This window comes from Hyaena hyaena, unplaced genomic scaffold, assembly GCF_003009895.1.
Source record: "Hyaena hyaena isolate Hyena2069 unplaced genomic scaffold, ASM300989v1 scaffold_593, whole genome shotgun sequence".
Classification (NCBI taxonomy): domain Eukaryota; kingdom Metazoa; phylum Chordata; class Mammalia; order Carnivora; family Hyaenidae; genus Hyaena; species Hyaena hyaena.
In genome coordinates this window covers 1,113,475-1,132,839 of record NW_024081225.1, presented here as the reverse complement: position 1 = coordinate 1,132,839, position 19,365 = coordinate 1,113,475, and the positions used below count along the sequence as shown (strand labels likewise).

Genomic DNA, 19,365 nt, shown 5'->3' with positions numbered 1-19,365 from the left:
CAACAAGAGTCATTGAATGATTCATGCTAGACATCCAGATACTTACGTAGGTTTACATGCAACACAAGGCCTCTAAGGTTTTGTTATGCAATAGGGTTGTTTATCGTGTTGTGTAGTTTTCAAAGAGATAGTACTGGCAACAATGTATTTTTCCAACTTCCATAGCCTAGCCAACTGAGGATTTATTTATATATTACTTATTTAATTTTTTCATTCATTCATTTATTATTTCATGACCAAAAATTAGTGAAGAAAAGATTATACTGATTAAATAAAACCTACATTCAGTGGTGGTTACAACTGTTCTTTTAAATCCGTTACATGTTTTTTTTAATTTTTAAATTTTTTAATAGAGTTTATTGTCAAGTGATTTCCATATAACACCCAGTGCTCATTCCAACAAGTGCTCTCCTCCATGCCCATCACTCATTTAAAAAATATGGAATGCTTTACGAATTTGCATGTCATCCTTGTGCTGGAGCCATGCTAATCTTCTCTGTATCATTCCAATTTTAGTATATGTGCTGCCAAAGTGAGCACCACATGTATGTTTTAGAATCAAATAGCTAGTGCAATTCTTTATAAAAGTAAACCTTTTATAAAACTGTGCTATTTTATTCATGAGCCAAACTGTGTTTTTGTTGTTCTTGTTCAGTGATTGATTCACTAAGTATATCATCCAGTAATAAGTATTTAATAACACCCAGATATCAAAGAGTCCATAAGAATTCAGTGTTGTGTTTGTATCAACTTCAAGAGACTGATAATTATTGAAATATCTAGGGAGAGTACTACATGGCTCATATGTTGGAGTGAAATATTTAAATCAACTAATGTTCTTTTTTAATTTGTAAAGTAGCACACAACCATGAATGAATGATTTATTGTTGTGTTTATTCTAAAGTGCTTTTGAAGACACAGTGCTTTAATGAAGAAAGCCTAGCAGAAATTTCATGGATAGAGACAGTATACATACTGAAACTAGTAAGATGAAAATGTATGAAATTAGTCATCAGATTTTCCAAAACAGAAAGAAAAACTCATATCTATGAATATCTCTATACTTATTGGCAGTGCACTAGATAAAAGTTTATGTCTCCACTAGAATATTAGGGGATCATATCTCAGATCTCTTGTAAATATCTGGGTTGTTGTGAGCAAACCCACGTAAGATCTCCGAGTCTCAGTTTCCTCATCTATAAAATAAGGTCAATAATACCATCTCCCAAACATTAGTTATAGTTGCTTATTATTTTTCTGTCTTAGTATGAGTACAAAGGGGTAAGACAAGCCATAGCTATTTTATCATAATTATGATAAATTTTTATAATTGTTATTGAATACCTGTAATGTTTAAACTTTCATGCCAGGAATTAAGAGAGACAAAGATGAGTAAGGCAGCAGCACTCACCTCAAGAACCATTTAATTTAGTAGTACAGACAGCTATGCACACAAAGAATATAACAAATGAGAGAAAAACTGAGTTAACAGCTGAGTAGGGAATAACCTAACTTCTGTATAATGGATTCAAATAATTGTGTTATTGTTTGCCAGTTTTTACTTCTGACTAGTTAGTTTTAATATTATCTGTGAGTTCAACATGGTCACGCACCTTAAATCATTTCATTGACCTTGCCTATTTAACCTGTGACCATAATCAGAATATATGCAGATGCTTCAGCATGGCTTGTGGCCCTCAACAAGGATACAGTGACCATATAATTTTCCTGTAAACCAGATGCAACTGAGACTTCCCTAAACTAGAAATCACCGAGAGCAAAAAGGGCACCCTTAATAATTATATTGGAGCAATAGCAAAAAATATGAAATCAGAACCTGTAGTTACCTTACCCAGAGCCCATCCTCGGGAATAATGAAGCTGATTTTGAATCAAATTTCTGCCCATTTCCCAGCTTAACCCTAATTCCTATATCCAGATTTCTCCCGCCCTTTGGATTCGGATTTTGTGTTTGGTCAACATAAACTCTGCCTCAAAGGACTTGCCTTTCCTCATTTCTTTGCTTCCTGAGGCACCATACTCTTTCTTGGGGAAGACACTGATGGATGCCTAGCACCATTGCGCTTGGCCACGGAGATCTGCCAAGTCCACAGTGATATCCTGTAAGGGAACATTTGGACATCAGATCTAGGGCTAAGGACAAGGCTGCAGGAGACCTCTATGATTCATTAAGAGTGAGAAGTTAGTTTACTTAAGCCTACGAAATTTGATGATAAAGATTTATATATGTTAAGACTAAGTATCCAATTTTGGCTCTTGCCGACAGGCAAGTATTACAATTTTTCACAGATACCTTCCAATTGATAAATTTTATAAATAAAAACAGTACTTATATTATTTTTAAAAATCCCCTCCGTACCTGAAATATTTACATTTAGCTCCCACCTCTTTCCAATATTGTCCTGAGTATGCAACAAAAATGGTTTAATTTGATGGATACCATGATACAGCACACAGAGAAACACAAAGGGCTTTGATCATAACCTTATCATTTATTTCCTTTGTGACTCTGAGCAAGTTGTTTACCCATCTTTGAATCTCAATTTTCAATGAAGACATGAAGTTAAGTGACAACTATCCACTAGTATCTTTGTTGGTATAAATACTTAAAAAAAATCTGAGTTTTATCCCCCTTCTTCCTTCTGCCATTTCTGTTATTATCCGACTGGCTGTTTCTGTCTTACTTATCTATCCACTGAGAGAAAAACACCCACTAGGAAGTTTATACATGTGCCTGACTCATGTTTAGATTATGTGTTTCTCCCCTGACATTCATGGCTCAGTGACAGCTTACTCTACACACTGTCCTCAAAAAAAAAAAACAACTGGCACAGTTGAAAACAAAAGTCATTTCTCTAGCTCAGCTTTGAATTTCAGGAGAGTTTTTTCTTATTCCCTCTTTTACTATGGCAGATTAAACATACAAACAAACAGAAAGTAGTCTTGAAATTCATACTTTTCAGTCATAAGAATCAGGAATTTGAGAGAAACTTTCTACCTTCCAAAAATAAAATATCAAAATCATTGATATCAAGAACTAAAATCTCCCATACTAAAAATATAGAGCTTATGGAAATTAAATATATAGCATTAAAGAAGCAGGACATAACATGACAGCATTCTGTTTTTTTCCTTTCTGGAATGAGGTGAGAATTAGATGAGATGCTAAGAGGGAAAGTTAGAGAGGAAAGCATCAGGATCAGACAGGACCTTCGAGAGATCCTAACTCTACCTTTCCTTGGAGTTTACATCCTCACAGGCAGTCAAACAGGGAATGATTTGAGGAAAAGAGGTTTTGAGCTTCTGAGGCAGAAAGGACTAAAGGTCTGCTTCCTGGTTGTAACCTTCTGAGGACTCAAAACTGTATGGCACCCAACAGCACTATGAGAGTCTTTAGAGGAGGGCAAATGGCCTCCAGAACCAGAGGGTCCACAATGACCACTAAATCTTCTTTGTTCTAGCTACAGTAGAGAAGAAATAAGAAAAAAAAAAACTACTTACGGTCATCAGGGAAGAGGAAGAAATCCCTAGCTGGTCACCAGGAGCTGAAGTATAGTCTTCCCAGAATGTAATCTGTTTGAAGATATGGCAAACGTGATGGAGCCTCAGATGACCAACAGTCCAGGTGAGAAGGGGTGTAGGGATCCTGTTACCATGTGTAATCTGTATGACATTGTTCCAGAGGGAGAGGAGCTAAGGGCTAAGGCATGCAGTGCATCCCTGAGCACAGGAAAGTCTGAACAGCTTGAAATCTGTAGCTGGCCTTTACTACTCATGTTACTTTGAGTGCTATATGATTTAGCTCCTGGTAAGTTCTCTAGCTCCATCTGCTCCTACTCTTCTGAGTCTATACTTGCCCTGTAGTTTTCTTACTCTTCTTCAAACATGGGAAGGTTATTCCTACTCAGTCCTTGGCAGTCTCCTCTTTCTGCTGAAAACGCTCTTTGTTCAGATCTTCACAACTTTATTCTTTCACTCAAATCTCAAATCTTCATTCAACTTTTTCTTCAAAGCTCTATGGTTCTATTCTTAAAGATGCTACTGCCATCATTTTTCCTAAAATAGCCTCTTCTATCAGCCTTGCTGTCCTTTTATCTTGCTTTGTTTGTTTTCAGATTGCTTATTACTATCTCAAGTTACATATTTAAGTGCATATTATGTGTGTGTGTGTGTGTGTGTGTGTGTGTGTGTGTGTCTTAACTAGAGTGTAAGACTGTGAGGGCCAAGATGTTTTAGGTCTCCTTCATGTTTATACCTCTAGGGTCTAGCATGCAACAAGTTTCAGTTAATACTAGTTGAATGGCTATATGAATGAGTACATGAATTCCTCTTACACAAATATATGTTCTGGAAGAAAGGGAGCAGAATGAGTAGAAATCTTGATAGGCTGGCTATTTACTGAAAGAGTTTAATGACTTAATAAATTTGAAGTAAGCAGGTTACTTTTAACAGGTGAGATTCAAAATCTATCCACATTCAGACATACAAACACACTTCTGCCTTCCCTCCACAGACCGGAAATCGGGGTTCACATCTAAGCTAAATCGTATCACAATAAAGTCGCTTTCCTTCCTATCTGAATTGTGATACTGTATTTTAAGTCTTCCATGCTTTCATTGCCAGTGCTGATAAAGTATCAATATGAATTCAGCTCAGAGCTGCAGCTTATCAAATAATTGTAATTTAAAAAGAGAAAAAAAATTGGAAATATTTTTAATGGGTAAGAGAATATTCTAGATATTTTATCCAGATCATGATAACAAACCCACACCAAATAAAGTACTCTGCTATACAATAAAGTTTGTAAGGCATTTGGCCAGACACATTATGTTTGGAGCTATATATGATTTTTTAATCCATTAGTTTTTCTCTCCCAATTCATAACATCTTTCTAAAAAGCCAGTTTGTCAGGATCTTGAACCTAGCCTGTGCATTTATCCATTATTGCTTCTGAATACCTGCAAGTGACAAATAAATAAGGAATAAATTCTCTTCAGTACTGGGATTTATTTTCCAGTGCCATCAGTGGACCAGGCTCATTAAACAAATGAGATCAGAATGATAAGAAAACTATAGCTGAAAGTATCCTCAAAAGAAAACTATAGGAGAAGACTGGGGAAAGATCAAGGTGAAAGAATAAATGCAGGGAGCAAAAGCTTCCCTAGGACAGTTGTCAGAATAATAATTTAAATGTCTTAACGGTATTGAGGTAAACCATGCCCAGCCCATATCTCCCGTCCTACATTGAATGTTTGACTTCACGTTGAAACTTGAGAGCCATACACTTTAGGGTGTGACTTTCCTAGCTGGGAAGAATGCCTAGTATTAGCATTTGAGTTTACAAGAGAAGCCAAGCACAGTTTGAGGTAACTCTGGCCTGTCAATGAAGATTTGAAGTAGGAAAAAACAAACAAGCAAAAACTGGGCACTTCTTTTGAAAAGCAAAATAGACTCAATTTCTTCAATGTCAGAGGAAATTTCTCCTTATTTTGGCAGCTGGGTGGGGGTGGGATGGGGAGTGGATTTGAGGAAAATTGTCTGCTTGTTACAGGCCCTTTGACTTTACAGTGAATGTTAGCAATCAGTAAGTCAAACCACACTGAAAGCATTTGCAGGCCAGACCAGAACGCTATCCTGATCATAGCAGAGGCATGGTGGGGAAATGAAACTTAAACATTTGCAGAGAAAATCCACACCAGCTATTACACGAATTAGCCTCAAACGTCTTTCGTGTGTATAAATGCACATCCCAGATATTTGAGGAAACTCAACAGCATGGAATCAAAACACCAAGATAAACAATGAGATTAAATTAGTGTGGAGCAAACAAACAAAATTCAAGAAACAAAAATTGAACGTTCTAACAAGTACACTCAGAAAGATTTGAGAGAATATGCCGTTTCAGAACAAGAGCAGGAATTTGCAAAAACAGCAAATATATTTATTGGGAAACAAACATATGAATGCAACTATAATTCAACAGAAGGGCTGAATAAAATATTTGATATGACTGAAGACTCTTTTAGTAATGCAGGGGAAGAAGTCCAGGAAGTCTCCCAAGGTACGCAGCCAAGAAGCCAAAATGATGGAAATGGTGAGCGCCAGGTTCTTGTAACAGTAGTTTTAACAGGGTAAACAGTATATTGAAGCATAATGCAATGTAAAAATAAAGGACACATCTTCAAAGATAAGAAACAACAACAACACTTCACGAGCTTTCTTTTAAAAGGACCCACTGGGTAGTTTAGCAAAAACGATTTGTAAAAGAACAACAACAACAAAAAAAATCAAACATGTACTGGAACTTTTTAGAGCTCCATCAACAAATAAAAAATCTTGAATGCTTTCAGAAAAACAAGAAAGGGAAATTAAGTTGACTTTCAAAGAAAGAGCAATCAACAAAATTATCAGATGCTTGTTATGTAATACTGTATAGAGAAAATAATGGCAAATATCCTAGAATAAGTTCAAGAGAGGTATCTTTTATTTATGTCTATTCTAATCTGTGTGGGTCGCTTCCTTCTGCTAGCTTCGGGCTTAGTTTTTACTTTTTCAGGTTTGGATTTTTTTTCTTCCCCCTCTAGATTTTTAAATTGTAAACTTAGGTTGTGGACTGACTGGATATCTTTCTTCTTTTTTAATGTAAACATTTAGAGATATAAATTTCCCTTTTAGTAGTGTTTTCATAGCATCACACAGATTTTGGTATGTTGTGTTTTTATTTTCATTTGTTACAAAATATTTTGTACTTTTCCATGAGATTTCTTCTATGACCCTTTGGCTGTATGTGTCATATAATTTTCATATATTTGGGGTTCTTATAGTTTCCCTTCTATTGATTTCTAGCTTAATTTTATTATGAAAACATGCTTCTTATGATTTGAACCTTTTCAGTTTATTAAGACCTGTTTTGTGGCCTAACATATGGTCTGTCATGGAGAATGTTCCATATGCACTTAGGAAAAGAAAATGTATATTCTGATGTTGGTGGGTATAATGTTCTGCATATGTCTTTTAGGTTTAATTGTTATATAGTGTTAAGTCCTTTATTTTCATATTAATCTTCTGTCTGGTGTTCTTGCTTTGAAAGTGGGCTAGTGAAGAATCCTACTATTACTCTAGATCTTTTTATTTCTTTCTTCAATTCTGTCAGTATTTGCTTTATATATTTAGGGCTCTTATGTTTGGAGCATTTGTGTTTATAATTGTAACATCTTGGTGAACTGATCCTTTTATCATTAGAGAATGTCCTCTGTGTTTTGTAACAGTTTTTGACGTAAAGTCTTTTTCATCTCTTATTAGGATAACTAACCCATGTTCTCTATTTGCATGGCATAACGTTCCTATCCTTTTACGGTCAAGCTATGCATGTCCTTAGATGTTAAGTGAGTCTCTTAAACACAGTATATTGTTGAGTTCTGTTGTTGTTTCTTAAATTCATTCAGCCAATATGTGTCTTCTGATTGAATGAAAATTGCATTTACATTTAATGTAATTACTGAAAGGGAAGGCTATATACTACTGTCATTTTGAAAATTGTTTTCTGTGATTCTTATAGCTTTTTTGTCCTTCATTTTTCCCTTTCTTCCTTCCTTTGTGTTTAGCTGAATTTGTGATGACACTCTTTAATTCCCTTCTCATTTCCTTTTGTGTATTCTATAGATATTTCCTTTGCGTTGACCATATCACATACAATATCTTAGAATTGTAATCATCTATTTTAAACTGATACAAATTTTACATCAATCCCATGCCCAAACTCCTTTACAACCCGCCCCTTTTATATTATTATTTTTTAAAAATTATTTCATGTTTTATTTATTTCTGAGAGAGAGAGATAGACAGCATGAACAGGGGAGGGTCAGAGAGAGAGGGAGACACAGAATCTGAAACAGGCTCCAGACTCTAAGCTAGCTGTCAGCACAGAGCCCAATGTGGGGCTTGAACTCATGAACCGTGAGATCATGACCTGAGCCAGAGTCGGACACTCAACCGACTGAGCCACTCAGGCGCCCCCCCCCCTTTTATATTATTAATGTCACAAATTACATCTTTACATATTGTGTGTCTGTTAACATTGATTTATAGTTACTTTTATACATTTACCTGATAAATTCTATAAAACAATTAGAAATGGAGTTAAAACTAAAATTATAATACTACAGGTTTTTATGTTTATTTATGTATTTACTTTTTAGAGAAATTTATATTTTCATATGGCTTCAAATTATTCTATCATACTGATTTTCTGTTGCAGCTTTCAAGATTCTCTCTTTGTCCTGGACTTTCAACAGTTTGATTATAATGTGTCTCAGTCTAGGTTACTTTGAGTTTATCCTACCTGAAATTCACTGAGCTTCTTATATTTGTATATCCATTCTCCCACCCTACCCCACCCCTCCTCCCCCACATCAAATTTGTGAAGTTTTCAGCCATTATTATTTCCAGTAAGTTCTCTGCCCTTTTCTCCTTCATTTCTCCTTCTAGAACTCTCATTATGCTATCTTGGCCCACTTTATAGTGTCCCATAAGTCCCCTCTACTCTGTCTATAATTTTGTGGGGTTTTTTTTTTTTTTTTTTTTGCTTCTCAGACTCAGTAGTTTCCAATGACCCATCTTCATGTTTAGTGATTCTTCAGTCTGATTAAATCTACTATTGAACCTGTCTAGTGATTTTTTTGCACTTCATTTGTTGTATTTTTCAGCTCCAGAAATTTTGTAATTCTTATACACACATACACACTTAACTTTTTGTTAATATTTTCCTTTTGTTCATAAATCATCCTCCTGATTTTGCATAAATTGCTTGTATTCTTTTCAGTTTATTAAAAATATTTAAGACATTTGTTTAAAATTTTTGTCTAGTCAGAGTTCTTTGTTTCTTTAGTTTTGTTTTCAGAGATTCATTTTGTTCCTTTGAATCGGCCATATTTCCTTGTTTGTATGCCTTGCAATCTTTTGTTGAAAAATAAACCTTGGAAACAACAGCTACTTCTTTCAGTATGGGCAGACTGGCTATGTGCAGGAGAAATGTTCACAAATCAGCCCAGCATGAAGACTTAAGGTCTTCCCAAACCTTTTCTGAGTGTGCATCTTCTTTGAGCCTCTGCGTGTTTATTCTTCCCAATATTCCATACAAATACCTGCTTTTAAATGTTGTAATTTCCCCAGGAGTCTCATTCCTTCTTCTTCTTGGGGACTTAGATGTTCTAGTGCATTTCTCTGCTCATTGTTTCTTACCCCCACACATCTTTAGGTCTTCGGTCTCCTGTGCCATGGTGCCTGCCACAGCCTTTCATGGCTTTCAGCCTGGCATCCAGCCCCTGCTGCTATTCATCTCTGAGCTCTTAGTCCAGCAATTTAGAAATTAGTCCTTCATATAGCCCACAGAAAGGGCTGTGTTGCACACAAGTTATGCTTTTTTCCTTTCATCCTAAGGGAAGGAACTTGCACTTGGGTGATTTCCCCCTGACTTGATCATGCTACTATAGGAAGGGGGAGCAGTAAGGACAAGCAAAAACACTGTGAAGTTTCCTACCATTTTGAGTGTGGCTTTTCGTAATTGGTTGCTTGCTTGGTTGCTGCAGATTTTTAACTAGTTTTCAGACCTCCTACAAAGCCGTTTTAGCTAGTCTGGAGCTGTTTACTTGATGTTCCTAGGGGAGGATGAGAGCCTGAAGCTTCCTAGTCTGCCATCTTGTTATCTTCACCCCCAAAAAGGTATTTTAACTCTATACTTTATATGTAGTCTAATGAATATTTAACTGTGATATTAAAATGAAGTCCCGTTTTGGCATCCAGAGATTCAGTAAGTTTACCAGTCATGATGTCTTTCTGAATAAAAAATAAAAAATACTGCAACAAAATCTTAATAATAATTTTAAATATTATTATTGTTATTACTATTATTCAGGTAATAGAAATCAAAGAATGGTGGTAAATTAATAAACACAGAGAACATAGGACTCTGTTTTTAAAGTGTTGATAAGTAATGAAAAACATAACAGTATAGGATAAAAATTCTAGAACAGTGGTTGATTACAAAGAAAACTGGAAGCAAGAGAGAAAAGTGATGGCTTGTTATATTCTTTTTGTGTTCAGATAGTGGATGTGATTTATTGTAGGTTTTGATGACAAAAGCTTATATGTCTGGAAGAGATCATACGGCTAGGATTATATAACTGAGTTTAAAAGCACAGCTCCGTGGGATGCCTGAGTGGCTCAGTCGGTTGAGCACCTGACTCTTGATTTTGGCTCAGGTCATGATCCTGGGTTAGTGGGATTGAACCCTGCATTGGACTCTGTGCTGAGTGTGGAGCCTGTTCACTTGCTTTTTCTGGGTTGCCTGGGTGGCTCAGTCATTTGGATGTCTGACTCTTGGTTTCAGCTCAGGTCATGATCTCATGATTTGTGGCTTCAAGCCCTGCATCAAGCTCTGTGCTTACAGTGCAGAGCCTGCTTGGATTCTCTCTCTGCCCCTCGTTCTCTCACTCTTGCACTCTCTCAAAAATAAATAAACTTAAAAAAGATTTTCTCTCTCTCTCTCTCTCTCTCTCTCTGCCCCTCTTCCCTGCTCATGCTCTAAATAAATAAATATACAGATCCTGAGGTGCCTTTCTGGCTCCGTCGGTACAACATGCAACTCTTGATCTCAGGATTGCGAATTTGAGCCCCTGTCAGGTGTAGAGATTACTTAAAAATAAAAACTCTATATTTACATTAAAAATTATAGATCCCAAGTAAAGTCCTGTAAATCACAGACAGTAGAATATTAAAACAAATGGTAATATCCAGTGTCCGTGAAGGTATAGTGAAACTGATGACCTTATACACTGTTAGTGCAAGTAGAATGGCTCAAGTCTTTCTGGAGAACAATTTGCAGTATTCATCAATTTTTAAAATATGTAAATTCTTGCCCAGCAATTCTACTTTTATAAAAAGTACCTGGCATTTTATCTAAAAAGACATGTATAAATATTTTATTAATGTATTTTTTTCTGAAATGAAAAATAAAAGGAAACTTGTATGTCCATTGCATGAGTTGTTTTGGATGTTAGTGAATACATATTGTGAAATACCATTTAGCAGCTTAACAGAAGAAGATCAATTGACATGGAAACAGCTCCAGGACACATTATTAAGTCAAAAAGCAAGTAGTAGAAAAAGGTATACATTATGATTGTATTATCTAAGTAACAAGACGATAACACATATTTGTGTGTTTATAATTGCATAATGTATAATCTAAATTATAGTAATAGTCAATGATGGGAATGCGATATGGAGAGTCTTGGCGAATCATGAGACTTTTACTTTTTACTGTGTGTGCTTCTGTATTGTTTGAGTGTATTGTCCATAGTTTCTTGTGTGTAAAATATATAAAAGCATGTTTAATCAATCAACCAATTTCGAATAATCCGACCCCCTAGTCACATAGGTAATTTATATTTGTCATTAACATGGCTGTAAGACCTTGCTACCATTTTTAAATGTAAACATTTTTTTCTCAGAGATTTTGGCATAAACACAAAGTAACCCGGTTGTTAGGGTCAATCGTGATATTATTGAAGATTAGTAAATAGGTAGAGAGAAATTTGTTTCTGTTCTAGGAGCAGAAAGAATGCAAGAACTGAGTGCGGAGTGGAATCAAATAGAAATGTGTATACAGTTAAAATGTTTAAATCAGCCAATTCAAAAATAAGGCTAATCCAAAATATGATATCCTAAGATTGTCTCCTGATGTATTAATTTGCCTACCCAGCTACTTATTTTGCTGTTTGTGTGACTTTGATACAGTATTATTTTTAATTTGTATGTGGTGTGTTAATTTTCATATGTGTTTTTTATTAGTTAACAATTAAAAGGAATTCCATTTCATCAAGCTATTTGATTATATCCAGTCTTTTGGGAGGACAGGAGCAGAGGTTTGGCATGCTGGTATTCTCTGCTTTGGAACACTCCCTCCCTCATTTCTTTTAGCAGTCAGCAGAATAAACTGACATGAGGGAAATGCCTGCCAAGGAACTTTAGAAGGAGGCAGTTTTTAATTAACAGGGGCCAGAGAAGGTGATAACCCCAAGGGGTAGTGAAGAGAAATTAACATGGAAAAGCAGTTCCACGCTTATGTGGGTCCCAAAAGGCCAGCCGTATTAGTGGTGTCTGTTCTGATTGAACTTTTGCTGTGTCTTTTTATTGATTCACTTGTCAGAATCTGACACAAGGACCGCTGCCCGTCAGTTGTTTGCTCAGAGTGGTGGGTTATGGCTAGAAAATGCTTCCTTGTACAGCTGACTGCAGAGTGAGAGCTGTCGTTTTGGTTATCATTTTACAGACATGATGAATGTTGTTGGGCTTTACGTAAGAATTAAGCATGTGTACACACATACAGCCTGACAGGGTTACTTACCCTGCATCTTAGAGCCTTTATATTCTCTTAGTTCTCTGCCTGGTTTTGCAGAAAACTCTTTTAATTATTAAAATATTTTAAAATGCAGTTTCAGGGATAATAATTACGCTGACTGTTGGAGACACTTTTTTCTGCCATTTACCAACTCCTTGCCTTATGAAACATTTTAAAAGGATAATACCTTGTGAATAAATATTTCAAGTTTCTCTCCCAAGGATGAAAATGAATAGTAAATAAAGCATATAAAGATCTTGGGAAATCAACTCATGTAATAAAGAGGAGAAAGTGGAGGAATTTTCTCTCTCTCTTTTTTATTTAACTACTGAAGATGGTACATTGAGCTGGCAAGCCTAGGGTGGGCCTCAGGAGAGCTTTTGTGCTTTTAGCACAGTTAGCATGGAAACATTCTTTAAAATATTTTAAGAACGTTTTAAACACTGTGTGGGTCTTTTTGCCTCTTTGAGAATCACGCTTACTATGGAATTCTATGCAGGCTTACCAGTTTCAAAATAATGCTTTTTCTAAAGCAAGGGAAGACTTCTCATACTTTTAAAAAAGATTTGATGATCACTTTTTCTAAATTCAAATAGTGTTATCTTTGTTAGTTTCCTGAAATATAGTATTTATTAAAAACCATTAGTAAGAAAATAGTATGATCATTGTGATGCTATCCTGATCCCTTCCCTAGAGTTTTTTTCCCCATTTTTTCCCTATCTTTTGAGGTTTTAGACCCACTTGTAAAGACTTGATTCAGCCAGTTACATATCACTCACATTCAGAGTTAATGACCATCTAAATCAGTGACCATTAACCACATGTAGCAATTGAGGACTTGAAATGTGCTCAGTCTGAATTGAGATACACTGTAAGTGTGAAATGCACACTGAATTTTATTGATGTATTATGACAAATAAAATATAAAATATCTCATTAATAATTTTTTATATTAGTTACATGTTTTTATAATTTGATATATAGGGCTAAATATATTATTAAAATAATATTACATGATTAAAAATTTTTTTCAATGTAGCTACTAGAAAATTTAAAATTACCTCTGTGTCTCACATTATCTTTCTATTGGAAGCACTATTTTAGGTAATAGTAAAATTCACTATTAAGAATTTGCTATATAACCTGCACTATATCAAACACTTGATATGTATTATCTCATGTAATTTCATAATTACCATTGAGATAGATATTATCGTTATCTCTCTATTGACAAAGAAGTTTAGGCAATAGGTGTGAAATAACTTGCTTAAGATTATGCAACTGTATAAAATATTTTATTCTTCTTTCAATAATTGTTATTGACTATCTACATCCTATTGGGTGTAAGACACGGTGCTCTTCATGGGCAATGGACTGTACTTAATTAGTCTGTGATATGTATTAGTTCAACTTAAGATGGATTAAATATTGCCAAATTCATTTTTGCAAACTCTATTTATTAGGTGTATTAGGTTTTAGTAGATAAAGCATTAAAGTGCTCACATAAATTTCTTATATTCCATGGTAGGGAATGTTTGAAATGCATCTTGTGAAAAGTTTGAAGAGAAGACATTATATGAAAGAGACTGACATATAGTATTGAATTTAGAGTGAACTCTGATTTCAAATATAAGATTTAAGGTTTATATATGTTTGGTATAGGAGAGAATCAGGCAGTAGTTCTAGACCTAGACAACTCTCTTATTTTCTACAGAGCGGGAAGTGTTTTGTGGAGCATAGTACACTTCTTCTCAGCCATTTTCAAGTAAAGAGAAAAATCAGAATCAAGAAAAGGACAGAGAATGAGAGAGAGAGAGAGAATGAGTTAGCCCTAAATTGTATTAGCCTTGAAATGCATTGTGTCTCCCCATATCTATTAAAGATCTTAATATCTAACCAGGCTCCCAAAGGGGGAAAAAAACTCAACATCATTTTCAATTCCTTCCTCTAACTTTCTAATCTCCTCTTTTTCATACCCTCAGGTTTGCCTTCTCCTCTCATACTGCTCTCATTTAAAGTCAAATTCTGTAGAAATTTTTATAGTCTCCAACATGGTTCCTGTTTCCAGAACCTTCCCACTATAATTTATCATCCATATTTCCTCTGTGGCTATTTTTCTAAAATATACACTTGACTGTATCATTTCCTTACTTTAAAGCCTTAGGAGGATCTACTTAGCCTCCTTAGATGTTAAGTTTAGACTCCTTACAAAGATATTCCCTGCCTCAATCCATCTGCCCAGCCCCCACCTTTCCCTGTTTAAGCCACCTATTTTCCAGTCACACTGAAACTATGCAATTGCTTCTGCATGAGCAATTGGGAATTAAATGTCTGAATCCTGCCAGTACGGTACCATTTCACCATGTGTGTGTGGTCACAGCCGGAGATGAATTCATACCAGATCCCTGAAGCCTGAAGGCTTTGTACACTCTGGTTGTTATTTGATGATTCAGATTCACACGGCCAGACCTTTGTAAACCGGAGTTTTACCTGATAGATTCCAGAAAAATGCCTTAAGGAACTTTGGCCTTTTCCATTTCCAAATAAAATCTGAAACCACTTCCTGCTGGGTAATGTAAACCTGATCCTGATGGTTTTTATTTCTGTATGTCATCATTTAGGTCAAGACAATAGATGTTGAGAAAACATTTATTATTCCTGAAATCAAATCCTTGAAAAAAATATTGACAGATGATATTTTAATTGGTTTGGCCTCTTCGGTGATTAAATAATCATGAAAACATCTTCTGTTTAACAACGGCTTGAGGTCCTTTGTATTCTTGCCTCGAAGTGGAGCAGTTTCTAGCTGGTAACACTGTGATTGATTTTTCCATATCAAATACAATGTTAGGGTCTATTGTTTCCATAGCAAACATATAGCATCTGTCTTCAAATTCAGACTGTGGTCCTGCACTAGCCAGTATTACTTTATATGACCACATCCTTCCATTACAAGTATGAGTGGATTAATATTGATTTTTTTTCCCTCTTGTCCAAGACTGAAGGTCTATCTTAACAGAAATAATTTACACAGCTGGCATATAAGGATATGCTTACTCCTTCTTGCTTTCATGGTAAAGATTATTGCTTCGTCTGAAAATCAGATTCTGCTATTTTTAACCCATAAATAGGTTGAAAAGGGTAACATGCTTTGTAGCTCCAGCCATTTATGTTGCCATATGTTTCCAATAACATCTTGGAGCTTTTAGAAAACTTTGACCTTTTATTCTGTTCAGAACTTTAGAAAAACCGCAAGGAGCTGGCAAAAACACCTATCACTCTGACTTGAATGCAGTATGATTTAGCTAAACACCAAGAATTCTAAAGTGTGTGTGTAACCTGTTTTATAACTTTGAATTGTTCCTCTTAAGCCAGAAATTTACAACAGAATCTCTCAGCTTTATCCAATTATAATTCACTAAGTTTCCGCCCACCACGGCCCCAAAATACACCCATCCCCATCTCTGTCCTCTTGCTCAAGAACATTTCCTTGCCTCGAATGCCCTCACTCTTCCTCTGTTGCTACAGTAAACATATCCAGACTTCACAACTTAGATAAAATTTTAACTTACTCCTTGAAGCTCAGTGAAACTGTTTTTGTCCTTGGTGATTTTTCCTTTTATATTCTTCTAATAGTAAAGTGAGCCCTGTAAACATTAAGTATCAATTACATCATCTCTTGTGTGTACCTCATATGAGCCTGGATACCACCCAGGATATAGTCAATTTCTAGATAAAATGTATGTGAAAGAGTCAAACTACAGAACATTGCAGACATTAGTTATATCTGAATTTGTACTGTTTTAGTTCCTTAGTATCTCACCTAGCAGCAGGTGAGGCTAGTGTTAACTGGTAGCTGCAAATTCCAACATGGGGGAGTTCCTTGTTCCAATGCTAGCCAAGTTGAAAGAGGACTGAATTAAGAAATTAAAGAATCTGAGTTCCAGGCCTGGTTTCACTGCTATCAAATTGTATTACCTTGAGCAAGGTAATTACCATTTTAAGAATTCAGATTCTTTGCTTAAAAATGATGTGGTCATGCCTGATTAGACCACAAAGAACTGCTTTTTCTTTTATACTCAGTCCAAAAGTCCATGTGATGGATTCTGCACTGAATTATGTGCCATGACCCTGCCTCCATTTTTCGTGGGTGATGGGAGTAGAACATTCCTGACTCAAGCTGAGCCAATCAAACTCTTGCTTTGAAGAGGGAGATTTTTCTCTGTCTTGGTTTATATACTTATTTTACTGAAGTGTATTTTTCAGCAACTTCCTGACAACAAATTCCCTGTATGTTTAAGTGCATCTTTATTCTATCTTCACACTTGATTGAAAGTTTGATCTGGCATGGAGTCATAGGATTAAAAGAATTTTCTCTCAAAATTTTAAAAGCTCTACTATCATCTGGCTTTTGTGGTGCTGTTGAAAACCTGAATCCCTTTTCTTGTGTGTGTGGTTTTTTTTTCTGTTACTTTTTTATTAATGCAATTTTCTTCTGACTCTCTGAGGACATTTATTACAGCTTAAAAAAATTAACACTGTTGAACTTCTTGGATTCAGGGAAGGTGCTTATATTTGTCTCTTCATCAAACCTGGGAGATTTTTGGCTATCATTTCTTTAAATAATTTCCCTGACCCTTTCTCTCATCTCTTTCTGGGACTCTCACATGCACATGTTGGTCTCTTGATAGTACCCTACAGGTCCCTTAGGCTCTATTCACTTTTCTTAAATCTTTTTTCTTTCTGTTCCTCAGATTCAATAATTTCAATTTTCCTATCTTCAAATTCACTGATTCTTTCTTCTGCCTGCTTAAATCTGCCTTTGAATCCCTTTAGTAGAATGTTTATTTAGTTATTGTATTTTTTTAGTTCTAGAATTTCCTGTTTCTTTTTAAACCCTCTCTCTCTTTATGTATATTTCATTTTTGTTCATATATCATTTTCTTTGCTTTTCCCACATCTTTCTTTAGTCCCTTGAAGATCTTTACAGTAGTTATCTTAAGGTCTTCTTATAGCAGGTCTTCTATCTGGTATGGATGATTTCCTTTGGTTTAATTTTTTTTTTCCTTTGAATGGGCCATACTTTCCCATCTCCTTGTATATCTTTTGTTTATTTGTTTGTTTTCATTTTGCTTTTTGTTCGATAACTGGACATTTGCATCTAATCATGTGGGTAGCTCTAATAATCAGATTCTCCCCTTCTCTGGGGCTTGATGTTTCTTGTTTGTTTGTTTTCTGTTCATTTTGGATCAGTCTGAGGTGCAAACTTAAAGTCTTCTCCTTTTTTTTTTTTTTTTTTCTGACCCTGTGCCTTTCCCGGAGTATGCACAGTGACCTGCTGATTTCCTCTGTAAACGTGATTGCTTTTGAATGTCCTAGTCATTAATATCTGGCTTCTAAGAGGAAGAAAACAGGAAAATCAAGAAGGAGAAGTTGCTCCCAATTTACATCTTCTGGAACTTGCTTCAGCCCAAGGGCATGGGGGTGCAAGTGAACACACACCAAGTTGCCTGCCACAGGGCTGGTGGAGAATAGGCAACCACTGCTGAGCTGAGACTGAAATTAACTGCAGTTTATCCCTTAAGCTTTGCCTTCAAAGTTGCAAAGCTCCTATAGACTCCAGAGTTCTAAAATAGTTGCATTAGTAGATTCTGCCACTGCTCTTGTCGTCCACGTGGGGAAACAGATTCCTGGTGTTTCCTACTCTACCATTTTATCAGAATTCTCTCTGTAAAGTAATTTGTACACACTTATTTCTTAATTTCAGCCACATGCCAAAACCTATTTATAAAAGTACATGTTCAGCCTGGATCTCAAATTTCCTATTTTCACATTCTGCAGTCTCATGGGGCTCGAACCCACGAACCATGAAATCATGAACTGAGCTGAAATCAAGTCAGGTGCCTAACTGACAAAGCCACCCAGGTGCCCCTTAACTACTTTTAATGTAGGTTTTCAAATATTCTCTATTTTCAGCTCAGTCTATAATGTTCAAAGTGCTAAATTTCTCAGCGGTATTTAGGGAAAATTGGGTCATTTATAGTCCATGTTCTCCTTTTCCTGCCACTAAAATTTTAATTTCTTCCACTGTGCTAAGATAGTATCACTCAGCCATTTGCTTCCCATTTTCCAAAAATTGGTTGAAATGAATTCATCTTCCATTTTCCTCCTATTATTTTTCTGTCCTTGTTACCTTTTTTAAATTATTATACTACTCTTATCTGGTTTTGTGGGGGAAGAAAAGATGTGATTCCTTGCCATATTTGATGCCTTTGCAACATTAAGCCAGAAGTAGGATTCAGGAATATGGATAATTATTAATAAGCTTCCTAGCTGATCTCATTTCACACTTGTTTAAGAAAATTGCTTCACAGGGGCGCCTGGGTGGCTTAGTCGGTTAAGCGTCCGACTTTCGCTTAGGTCATGATCTCACAGTTCGTGGGTTCGAGCCCCGCGTCGGGCTCTGTGCTGACTGCCAGCTCAGAGCCTGGAGCCTGATTCAGAGTCTGTGATTCCCTCTCTCTCTGACCCTCCCCTGCTCACGCTGTCTCTCTCTCTCTCCTAGAAATAAATAAAACATTAAAAAAAAAAAAAGAGCCAGTTTTTAATACAAAAATAGATCAGTGGATTTAAAAAAGAAAATTGCTTCACAGAGAAACAGATGTGAATTGGGTAATATTGGTTCTGAGAAAAAGGTAGACATGAAAACAAAATTATATTTCCTGAAATAAGTGCTTTCATAGAGGTGTATATGTTGCTATGGGAGCAAATGATGTTGAGGGGAAACTAGCTAAGATGGGAATGGATCTTTCCTCAGGATGTAAGATTTCAAGGTCAAGGGCAGTTCAACCAAGGAAAAAGTCTAGCAAAGAGACTGAAGAGAGGAAGTAGTTCATTATAGGTTGGAGCTATACAACCCATTAGAGCAATGTCACCATGTTTCGT

General features: G+C 35.8%; 1 non-coding gene across 1 annotated transcript; it reads right to left on the bottom strand.

Moving 5' to 3' along the window:
* Nucleotides 1-433: 433 nt before the first annotated feature.
* On the bottom strand, nucleotides 434-540 carry LOC120248535. The gene has a single exon (XR_005532597.1). It is a non-coding gene; the product is annotated as a U6 spliceosomal RNA (small nuclear RNA).
* Nucleotides 541-19,365: the final 18,825 nt, after the last annotated feature.